We start from the raw sequence: 11,119 nt of genomic DNA, 5'->3' as shown, positions 1-11,119 counted from the left end.
TCCTTCTCTTCTGATAGCGCAGGCAGCAATACAGCAATTCCAATATCCTCTCAGTGAAGACAGCAGTCAAGTGAGTGGCTGCTCTTCTGCCAAGAAACGGAAGTGACAAATTGCAGTGTTAACCACTTAGGAAGCAGTGACAGAAAGCGACACTGCACTGAACCAATGGCAAACAGTAGGTCGGAGCAGTTATTTTTTCGACTACAGTAAGTCTTCCAGACAGCGCATGCACGCTGCCTAAGGCTCAACCTAAAAAACTGCTGCAAAGTATGCACTTAATACCCTGGGGTTTGACCCTCCTCAACACTGATATGGTCACTCACACCTATCCCTCTCCCAGTGTTAGCTGGCATGTAGAGGGTGGTGGAGCATGTGGCACAAAAAATACATTAAGTAAAAAAAAACACTTACCTTTCTACAACGAGTGCAACATCCTCAATTGTCATCTATTCTCGATGCAAGCTCCCAAGTCAATCCCGTCCTGCTCTCATGCTGATTTCAGCACACTAATTGGAGGTAGTGGCCTGTCTCTGTATTCCACAGTGCAGTTAAGGCCTGCACTTACTCTGAACCCAGCTATCTTAAGACAGCTGGATTGAGAGGTTTAAAGTATGCATGTCTGGATGGCTGTTGCGAGACAGCTGGCCATAGAGACATGCACACTTTAAGCAAGTGCAAAGACAGCCCACCCTCCTCCCTGCTGCTATTCAGCAGCCTACGCCCCGTCCTGACACTCCGTTCGGGACAGGGTGACGAAAAATAAAATAACTTTAATTTTTCATCTTTCGGGGCATTTCAGTGGGACCACACCCCTGGCGACTCCACCTGCCCCTGACAACTGTGTGGTTGCCCTCCACAGCATGCTATGGGAGTAGCATAGCAAGATTCTCATGGGCCCTAATTCCAGCAAGGAAAGTGCCTACCGATTACATGCTAAAAGACACATATAATTTGTGTGACTTGGCCCCTAACAAACTTGAGATTTGGTGCCACTGCACCAGTTGCACTATTGAGAGCCACCCCTGCCTGCTGTGATTGATAGGCACCATTGCCTACTGCAGCCGGCCTCTTCTCATGTCTTACATCAGCATGTCCCAGCCAGGGGCATCTTATAGGAGGAAACAAAGGATTTTTCCACACATACATATAGGTGTAGGGACTGGGACATACATAGAGCACTACTTGCAGATGAAATTTGTTCCATTTTCACCAACTGCATATATAATGGCTAATCAAACCGTGCTTGAAGCGACTCTGCCTTTAGATTGCCACATTTTTTTTAAATAAGTCTTTTAAAAAGTGTACATATATAAACCAATGAAAATATTACTTCAAAAATTGTGCCTCTGGCATCACAACTATACAGCAAAGCTACATTAAAGTAGTTGTGATGTCCCATTTGCGGCCTGAGTTCTTTCATTGGGTACAGCACTCAAGGTACTTTCTTGGACCCAAAAGATACCAGGGCCATTATTATGTCTGTGGTGCGCAGTCCATATTGGCACACTGGTGCCCATGTAACTGGGTGTGTTTAATGCAGCCTGAGATAGTGTGCCCAATTATGCTAAATTTACTGTACCCAGTACAGCTGTGAACTCATGCCTGCACTGTGGAAAGTAAAATTGTGAAAGGAGTACTAGCTGTTTGAAGCAGCCGATCCACCTCATACTATGTGCGGATGGCATTTGAAAGGGAGGCACTGAACCCCTTGCAGGGGATGTCTGAGCAGTCCCTCATTGCTGTTGTCTCCTTCCAAAGGGTGCCCTCAGGGGTGCACCTACTCTGTGCCACTTGTACCTGACAAGCAATAAGTGAGCCTCCTGACTGACCCTTTGCCCACACTAGTCATACAGCATGGGTGCAGAGGCAAATTCTTTCCTCAATTGGATGGTGCCATACCCCCAATCAAATAAGGGAATACACACTTGTCATTGTGCAAAATGAACACTGGTGATATCTATAATATAGAAGGGACTCAAGCATCTGCAGTTCTATCTATAATACTGAAGTGCCTCCATGGCACAAACAGAAGATACACATGCTAAAGAAAGCACCTCACAAGAGCAGTACACAGCTCAGTCAAGATATGCAGTGCTTGTCCTCGCAGTTCTTTGTGGAAGTGACATGGTTCACTCATAGGCTGCCTCACCTCTTGAATTGAAGATGGAAAACTTCTTGATGAACGCTTGAGGCATGGCAGGAAGGGATCAGTCTGCTCAGGAAGTCTACCCAAGTCTTGACTAGCAGATGTTAAACTGAAAGTGATGCTTAACTAAGAGACTGATGAAGCACTCCCTGTTTAAAACACATTTAAAGGCGAACCGCACCGTACCCTGAGCTCCCGAACCACACATGCAGGAATGCAACTGCCTGCAGCACATAGTGTACGTGAGATGCAAGTAAAAGTTAAACACAGCACCTTTTTCAGGAGCACAGGGTTCATGGCTGAAAGCATGTTTTAAGGAGCGCCGTGCACAACAAAAGAAAGTCTTGGCCATCATATTTGAAAATAACACTCTGCATGCTACGCTGCAATAATAAAAAAAAAAATTGTGCTCCAAAAGAACAGATGATCAATTAAAGCGAAGGAAAACTGAATTTAGGGGGTGCTCTTCTGCCAAGAAACGGAAGTGACAAGTTCCAGTGTTAACCACTTAGGAAGCAGCAACAAAAAGCAACACTGCACTGAACCAATGGCAAACAGCATGTGAGAGCAGTTCTTTTATTGATTACAATAGGTCTTCCAGGCAGCGCATGCACGCTGCCTAAGGCTCAACCTAAAGAACTGCTGCAAAGTATGCACTTAACACCCTGGGGTTTGACCCTCCTCAACACTGACATGGTCACTCACACCTATCCCTCTCCCAGTGTTAGCTGGCATGTAGAGGGTGGTGGAGCATGTGGCACAAAAAAATACATTAAGTAAAAGAAAACACTTACCTTTCTACAACGAATGCGACATCCTAAATTGTCATATATCCTCGATGCAGGCTCCCAAGTCAATCCCGTCCTGCTCTCATGCTGTTAACCAGCATGAGAGCAGCACACTAATTGGAGGTAGTGGCCTGTCTCTGAATTCCACAGTGCAGTTAAGGCCTGTACTTACTCTGAACCCAGCTATCTTAAGACAGCTGGGTTGAGAGGTTTAAAGTGTGCATGTCTGGATGGCCTTCGCAAGACAGCTGGCCATAGAGACATGCACACTTTAAGCAAGTGCAAAGATAGCCCACCCTCCTCCCTTCTGCTATTCAGCAGGCCCCGCCCCGTCCTGACACTCCGTTGGGGACAGGGTGACGAAAAATAAAATAACTTTAATTTTTCATCTTTCGGGGAAATTCAGTGGGGCCATGCCCCTGCCGACTCCACCTGCCCCTGACAACTGTGTGGTTGCCCTCCACAGCATGCTATGGGAGTAGCATAGCAAGGTTCTCATGGGCCCTAATTCAAGCAAGGAAAGTGCCTACCGATTACATACTAAAAGACAGATATAATTTGTGTTACTTAGCCCCTAACAAACTTGAGATTTGGTGGCACTGCACCAGTTGCACTATTGAGAGCCACCCCTGCCTACTGTGATCGATAGACACCAGTGCCTACAGCAGCCAGCCTCTTTTCATGTCCTACATCACCATGTCCCAGCCAGGGGCATCTTATAGGAGAAATAAAGGATTTTTCCACACATACATATAGGTGTAGGGACTGGGACATACATAGAGCACTACTTGCAGATGAAATGTGTTCCATTTTCACCAACTGTGTATATAATGACTAATAAAACCGTGCTTGAAGCGACTCTGCCTTTAGATTGCCACATTTTTTTTAAAATAAGTCATTGAAAAAGTGTACATATATAAACCAATGAAAATATTACTTCAAAAATTGTGCCTTTGGCATCACAGCTATATAGCAAAGCTACATTAAAGTAGTTGTGATGTTTCATTTGCGGCCTGAGTTCTTTCATTGGGTACAGCACTCAAGGTACTTTCTTGGACCCAAAAGATAACAGGGCCATTATTATGTCTGTGGTGCGCAGTCCCTATTGGCACCCTGGTGCCCATGTAACTGGGTGTGTTTATTGCAGCCTGAGATAGTGTGCCCAATTATACTAAATTTGCTGCACCCAGTACAGCTGTGAACTCATGCCTGCACTGTGGAAAGTAAAATTGTGAAAGGAGTACTAGCTGTTTGAAGCAGCCGGTCCACCTCACACTGTGTGCGGATGGCATTTGAAAGGGAGGCACTGAACCCCTTGCAGGGGATGTCTGAGCAGTCCCTCATTGTCGTTGTCTCCTTCCAAAGGGTGCCCTCAGAGGTGTACTTACTCGGTGCCACTTGTACCTGAAAAGCAATAAGTGAGCCTCCTGACTGACCCTTCGCCCACAGCAGTCACACAGCATGGGTGCAGAGGCAAATTCTTTCCTCAATTGGACGGTGCCATACCCCCATTCAAATAAGGGAATACACACTTGTGATTGTGCAAAATGAACACTGGTGATATCTATAATATAGAAGGGACTCAAGCATCTGCATTTCCATCTATAATACTGAAGTGCTTCCATGGCACAAACAGCAGACACACGTGCCTGTTGTCCTGCAGGGCTTCTTACCGCAATATGGCCCTTGGTAAGCCTTATCTTTTTCATATAACATTGTTGTGCCCCAGCACATTTAACAATCACTCAACAACATCCCTACTATTTTTTGTTGCTTCTTACAAATTCCTGCTTCCTACTAGAAAATCTAAAGATTCTCTTTCCTAATTGGCCCAAAATACATTAAAAAAATTACCATCATACACCACTCTGCAAAATAATGATCGGAATTGGGGAACAATCAAGGTTCTACAGCAGCAAGGAGCCCTCTGTGATGGGCAAAAGTGTGGGAAGAGAAGGCAGGGCCACTCTGCAGAACACCCTTTATAATCTATCTTCACCTGTCATCGCCCAGAAGAGACTCGGCTGGGCCATCGCTCTAGGACATTTGAACCCCTCAACCATCAAGAAAGACCTATCACAGAGGAGGAAGATGAGCAGTGGTCAATTCCCCAACCTGCTCTTCGCCAAATAAAATGGTCTCCCTCTGTTCTTCAAGTTACCATGTTAACAGTACGGCCAATAGCCCTCTGATACTAGTGGTCAACAAACCAATAAAAAAACAACTGCTCCAGCAGAACTGATTACATACTCGCAGATGTGCATTTTGGAGTGATATTATTGATATGGAGGTTATAGAGAGAGGGATACCGCAATGCTTTGCATCCTATTTTAGAGCTTATCATTATAGTGGGTTAGCTCCAGATAGGCATTTACTAATGAAGGAATTACAAGCCACTAACAAAAAGTTATCTAATAAATGGGCAGAAGTGGAGCGCAACCCAGAAACTTTAGAATCTATCCATAGAGTTTTGTCTAGGGAGAGTAAAGAAATTATTGCCTTAACCACCAATGGCTGGAATACAAATGATCTGGCTAACTTCTACATTGCCTTATTTGACGTTTTAAGAGGGATATTTCAGAGAAGTATGAGACTAACCACAAACAAAACTAATGTAAGCTCAACAGGGAATGCAAAAAGGTTAAACTCAGCTTAATGCAGGCAATAAGGAGTAATGTCAGACATCAATAAAAGCCAGGAAGGCATGTAAAGCTACTGTAACAGTTGCCAGGAGAGAGTGGAAAAAAATAACTGACAGAACATAATTGAAAATCATATTTACAATGTGATTTTTTTAACCATTTTGCTGTGATATAAAAAGATAAGAGGCATATTTACAAAGATTTATTAAAGAATGTTATCCTGGGAGTGCACCTATTGCAAGCACTTGGGGGCACATGCATCAACCTAAAAACAGATCGCAAACGGGCTGATTGCGCACTTTTGCGACCGGTATTTAGGCAATTGGGATGCCTCAAGCCAAAACCCATTCCTATTGTAGGTAATCGCAATCTTTGCAATTGCCTAAATTGCGAATGCTTTTAGGGAATCGCAAATTACGATTCCCTATTGGGATGCATTAAAGCCTTTCCTAAATGCGACTTCACATTTAGGAAATGCTAATTACCATCAACTGCAAGTTGATGGTAATTTGTAAAAACTCTGAAAAATACACAAAATAGCATTTTCATATGGCGTACACAAATGCCCTTACGGCATTTGTGTGCAGCACTTGAGCATAGATGTCACATTTGGGGGTGCATCAGGGTGGCCTTTAAGGACCCCTAGCACCCTTCAAATTGCATTCGGATTTGGTACTCGCAAATTGCGAATGGCTTACCATTCATTCCTATGGCCTCCAGGCCCATAGGAATGAATGGGAAGGCATTCCTTAAATGCGAATCGCAATTTAGGATACACAATTAAGGAATGTGTAGGAATTGCAAATATTTTTGTACAACCTACATGCACATGCAATTGCGATTCCTTAATAGCGATTCCTTAATAATCGCTATTAAGGAATCGCAATTGCCTAGCTTGATGCATGTGCCCCTTGGTTCGGTGCATAAATAGCCCCTATCCATAAGCAAGGTGACCAAGGTATGACAACTATTTACAGACCAAACAGCCTGATCCACAGTCTGCCAAACGTCTTCTGTTACTTAATGCTTAATGCTTTATGTGCTTTATTAATGGATAGATGATGGTAACATCTCATCCAGTCTGCATGGTGGCTTTAGAGCAAACATAAGCACCATAGATCAGTTTTTTAGATTTTGCACCGTGTATTGGAAAACTGTAATCATACACTAGGGCAATCTGGATGTGGCCTTTATTGACCTCAAATCCGCTTTTAACTTGGTGCAACAAGGGAAACATTGGACTGTCTTAGAGTGGATGGGGGTCTCTAACAATATCCTGTCAATATAAATGCTCTTGCATAGTGAGAATTATGCACAGGTGTACTAGGGTGTACTAGGGAAATCAGGGTAAATTGACTGAATGTTACCCAGTTGAGAAAGGAGTGAGACAGGGATGTGACCTAGCCCTGATGGATTTTACTCTATATTTTAATTATGCAATTGCACAACTTTGTACTTGTGAAAATTATTCTCCAATTTTGGCTTGTGCATATTTAATGCCATGGATATAAAATCTGCCAGGTATTTTGGGATCATGTTCCATAGAACACCTGACACATCACACACTGACCAAATGTCCGAAGTGATCAGATATATGAAAATCCAAAATAGGAAAGTTGAAGTCAGAGAAGTGTTTCTGGGATTGTTCCCTTTAATGTGGAAAAAAGCTATTGACCTCTATTCTGATATTCTTAAAAATCTGGAAAGTGATGGACTCGACATTATGATGTGCGGCGCTCAAGGTTACGATAATGCTGCCACTATGGCTGGAATCCATGGGATTGTACAAGCTATTTTGAAAAGAAAGAACAGGAAAGCTATTTTTAATGGATGTGTGGACCATTCACTTATCTTGTGCGGCCAACACTCTTTTGCTGAAAATGCTTCGTGTGTGACTTTTTTTTGAACTCTTGAGACAATGTTTTCCTTATTTGCTTCTTCCACTCACCGATTGGATGTTTTAATGGACCACACTGGAGTCTCAGTGAAAAGACTATCAACAACATGCCGGAGTGTTCATCATGCTGCAGTAAAGGCAGTGAAAGAAAAATTTGATGAATGTGTGGCAGCAATTGAAGCTCTATGTGATCCAGATGAAAATGTAGACACAAGAGGTACAGCCCGAGGTCTTTTGCCTGCTTTCTGCAATTTCACGTTTCTGTGCTACCTCTACTTTTGGTGTGATGTACTTGAAGAAGTTAATCTTACACAGCTGTACCTTTAGACTAAGGGCTTAACTCTTGACAAGGTGGTGACAAAGCTAGAGATGCTAAGACTTGTTATGTACGAGCAGCGCAATTATCTAGTGGAGCAGGCAATTGAACAGGAGCTTTTAAAATCAGACCAACATGGAATTTCAGTAGAGAGCAGACCCAGGTTCAAGAAGAGGATGCTAGGTGAGAAGACAAGAGATGCTGGACTAACTCTGCAAGAAGAAAACTAGAGGGCGAAGCTTGAGTGAATTGATTGTTTCTATTCTGAACTCCACATCAGATCAAGAGCCATCAAGGAAGTAGCAGCCATGTTTGAGGCTGTTCAAGCCAAGAGTGTGATATCTGCCACTGAAGAAGAGTTACTGGTGTCCATTCCAAAATTGTCCACTTTCTATGACGAGTTATCCGAGGGAGAGCTTTTATTACAAAAAACAAGGCTGAAAAGGCACCTGAAGGCAGCAGAGATTGATCTCGAAGAAGCCAAAGACTGGTCAGTATTTGACGTTTTGTAATTTATAGCTGAAGGAGACTTCCTAGAATCTCTCCCATATCTCTCAGTGAGCTTTCTATTATTTCTTACGATCTGTGTGTCTGTGGCTTCATGTGAGAGGAGTTTTTCAAAGCTGAAGTTTATATAGAACTATTTGCGATCTACCATGGGACAGTCAAGGCTTTCTGATCTTGCAATATTATCAATTGAAAGTGATTTGGCGAAAGGAGTTGATTTCAATGACGTAATTAACAAGTTTGCAGCTTTAAATGCCAGGAAAGCAAAGTTCTGATTATTCGAGATTTAATTTGACATTGTAATTTGTACGGTTGCATACTATTCTGGCAGTTGCTAATTGTGCAAACCCAATACAGAAAGGTTACAAGCTTTTCGCCTGTAACAGTAAAATTTAAATTTCAATGTTAAAATAAAAATAAAAAAGGAAGTAACATATTTTCTATGTAGTTCTTAGTTCTTAACTTCTCACAATCTTTTACCTCCGACTTTGATTTCAATTTTTCTTCTATGGCCTTTGTAAATATAGCCAGGATCTAAATTTACAAATGTTACTAAGGATTCTGTATGGTCCCGTTATTTGGCACTGGCGGACTCGGAGGAGGTCCATGGGGTAAGTCGTGAGGGGGTGACACCAAGATTTATCGCAGGGGGTGATACCAACCCTAGTGATGCCGCTGCCACCTGCTGTATTTGTACTTGGGAATGAAATCGATATCTGAAAATGCCAACCTCAGAGTTATGTTGTACTGGCAGAGACGTTGATGCACACAAGAATTAGAGTTGTACCTTATAGCTCTGGAAGTGATTCTTGCCCTCAATAGGTAGTACAATGCTTTCATGGCTTGGTTATGTGAATTTACTGAGAAACAAATGGGATCAGCCTCTTTAACAAAAGAACACCTATAAGGAACAAATTGGAAGTACATGTCAGAGATTGGACTGTTTATCCTTAGCCTTCTTGGGCATTACATCTATATGATTGTATGAAAGCCACTTTGATTACATTACTTATTTACACTATTTATTTTTACTGATGGAAGAATTGAAATATGTAATAGCCCTAAGAATCTTGAAGATAGATATGCATGAATCTACTGTTTGCAGAGAGGCAAAGTTTTTACATAGTGCTTAGTGCAAACATGCTAAAGAGATGATTGTATAGAAGCACCTACTTATCACTTCGTAGCTAAGCAGTAGATTTCAGTCTTGCTTCTTGGCTGTGTCCTCTTATAAGTTAATTGTATGCTTTGAAGTTGTTATAAGTGACTTGTGCCTTTCATTACTCTGGTGGTGTCTTCCCTGTTGCTCAGCTAGTATGTGTGTTAGAATGCCTGATCACCTCATGGAATGTTTGGGTGCATAGCTTGAGTGAGAGTGGCAGTTGAGGGCAGGCAGGCTGAGCGACAGGGAGGTCGCTCCTGGTGGGGTTTACATTTCCATCTACTCATCTTCTCACCTTGAACTTGACCTGGAACTTAAGATTGAATAAAGCTATCCTGTTTTGTATACCTGGCTCCAGGACTTTCTATTTACAACACAAGTATTACCTTAAAGCATAGATGGAAATGAAACCACTGGTGATATCTTGGGACTCATGTTTTTATACTGCAGGATTTTATCCCAGTTGCACCAAATTTATCAAACTATTTCTCTTTTAAAGGTCATATTTTAAAACATTTTAGTGTGTTCTTATATCATGGTTGGTGGACCGGATTACATTTTTTATGCATGATCTTTTATGGTTTTAACTAACAAAAAAATTAATACTTTTTGATTCATCGATCATCAAGATTCACAGTAACTTAAACATAACTGCAGATTCCACAACAGGTCATTCTAAATACCTCCACAAAATAAATGAATTCTAACTCCTCAAAATGCAGACTACTATGGTTATAAAGCTATTATACAGAATAGTGTACACCCAAGAAAAATATTAAGGGCATGATTAAATGTTTGCCAATTTTTTCTGACCCCTGAACAAACCTCTGTAGGAAGGAGGGTTAGAATCCCAATTACAAGGTGCATTAAACACCTCAGCCTCTGCTAATGTTTTGCAGGTCTAACCTGGTAGCAGGATAAAAGAATTGAGTTTTCTTTGTCTGAATTTGGTGCAAAGCATAAACTCAGCTATATCTACTTGGTTGCACCAGAGGCTTAAAGCTTCAAGTATAACATCAATGACAGTCAACCATATGTTGCATCAGTATCGACATAGAGGAGTAAAATTGCAAACCATAAAGGTTTCTTGACATATTATTAAAGTTACAATCTCTGTCAACATCAGTTAGTCATACATCTATAATCAACAGAACATCATATGTGAAAATTATGCAGGCAATCAAAGGCAAATACAGAGCTGAGTTATTTTAGGATATTTAAAGATAAAAAAAGCAAAATATATTCTTTCTGTTCCCTTAAAGGGAACATTCCTATTGGTAGGATAAAGTTGTGGGCAAAGTCATCGAATTCATAAGGAGCAGATAGCAGCAAATATAATATCCCAAATAGAACCAAATATAGGTGCCAATCAGAGCAAAAAGAAATATGTTCCCTCAGAAAGCTATCTTTCTGAGAATGGTTAAGGAGAGCATGCAGTCTCAAAAGCAGGGAAATGGATGTCCTCCTCTGAAGGTGTGCAGAAGTAAGACTAACTGTCTAATACCAACAGCACGAAATTACAACAAAATATTTTTAGAGAGATACAGATCCTATAGTTCCCAAAAAGGCAAGAACTAATGCAAACTAATATTCATGATTTGCCTGATGTCGGACCACTTCTCATGGTTAAGACAATGCAGAATTTAATTTCTGCATCCTTC

The sequence above is a fragment of the Lissotriton vulgaris genome, chromosome 1_1 (genome assembly GCF_964263255.1).
Source record: "Lissotriton vulgaris chromosome 1_1, aLisVul1.2, whole genome shotgun sequence".
In the NCBI taxonomy this organism is placed as follows: Eukaryota; Metazoa; Chordata; class Amphibia; order Caudata; family Salamandridae; genus Lissotriton; species Lissotriton vulgaris.
The sequence above is the reverse complement of the archived record's forward strand: the minus strand, read 5'-3'. Positions refer to the sequence as shown.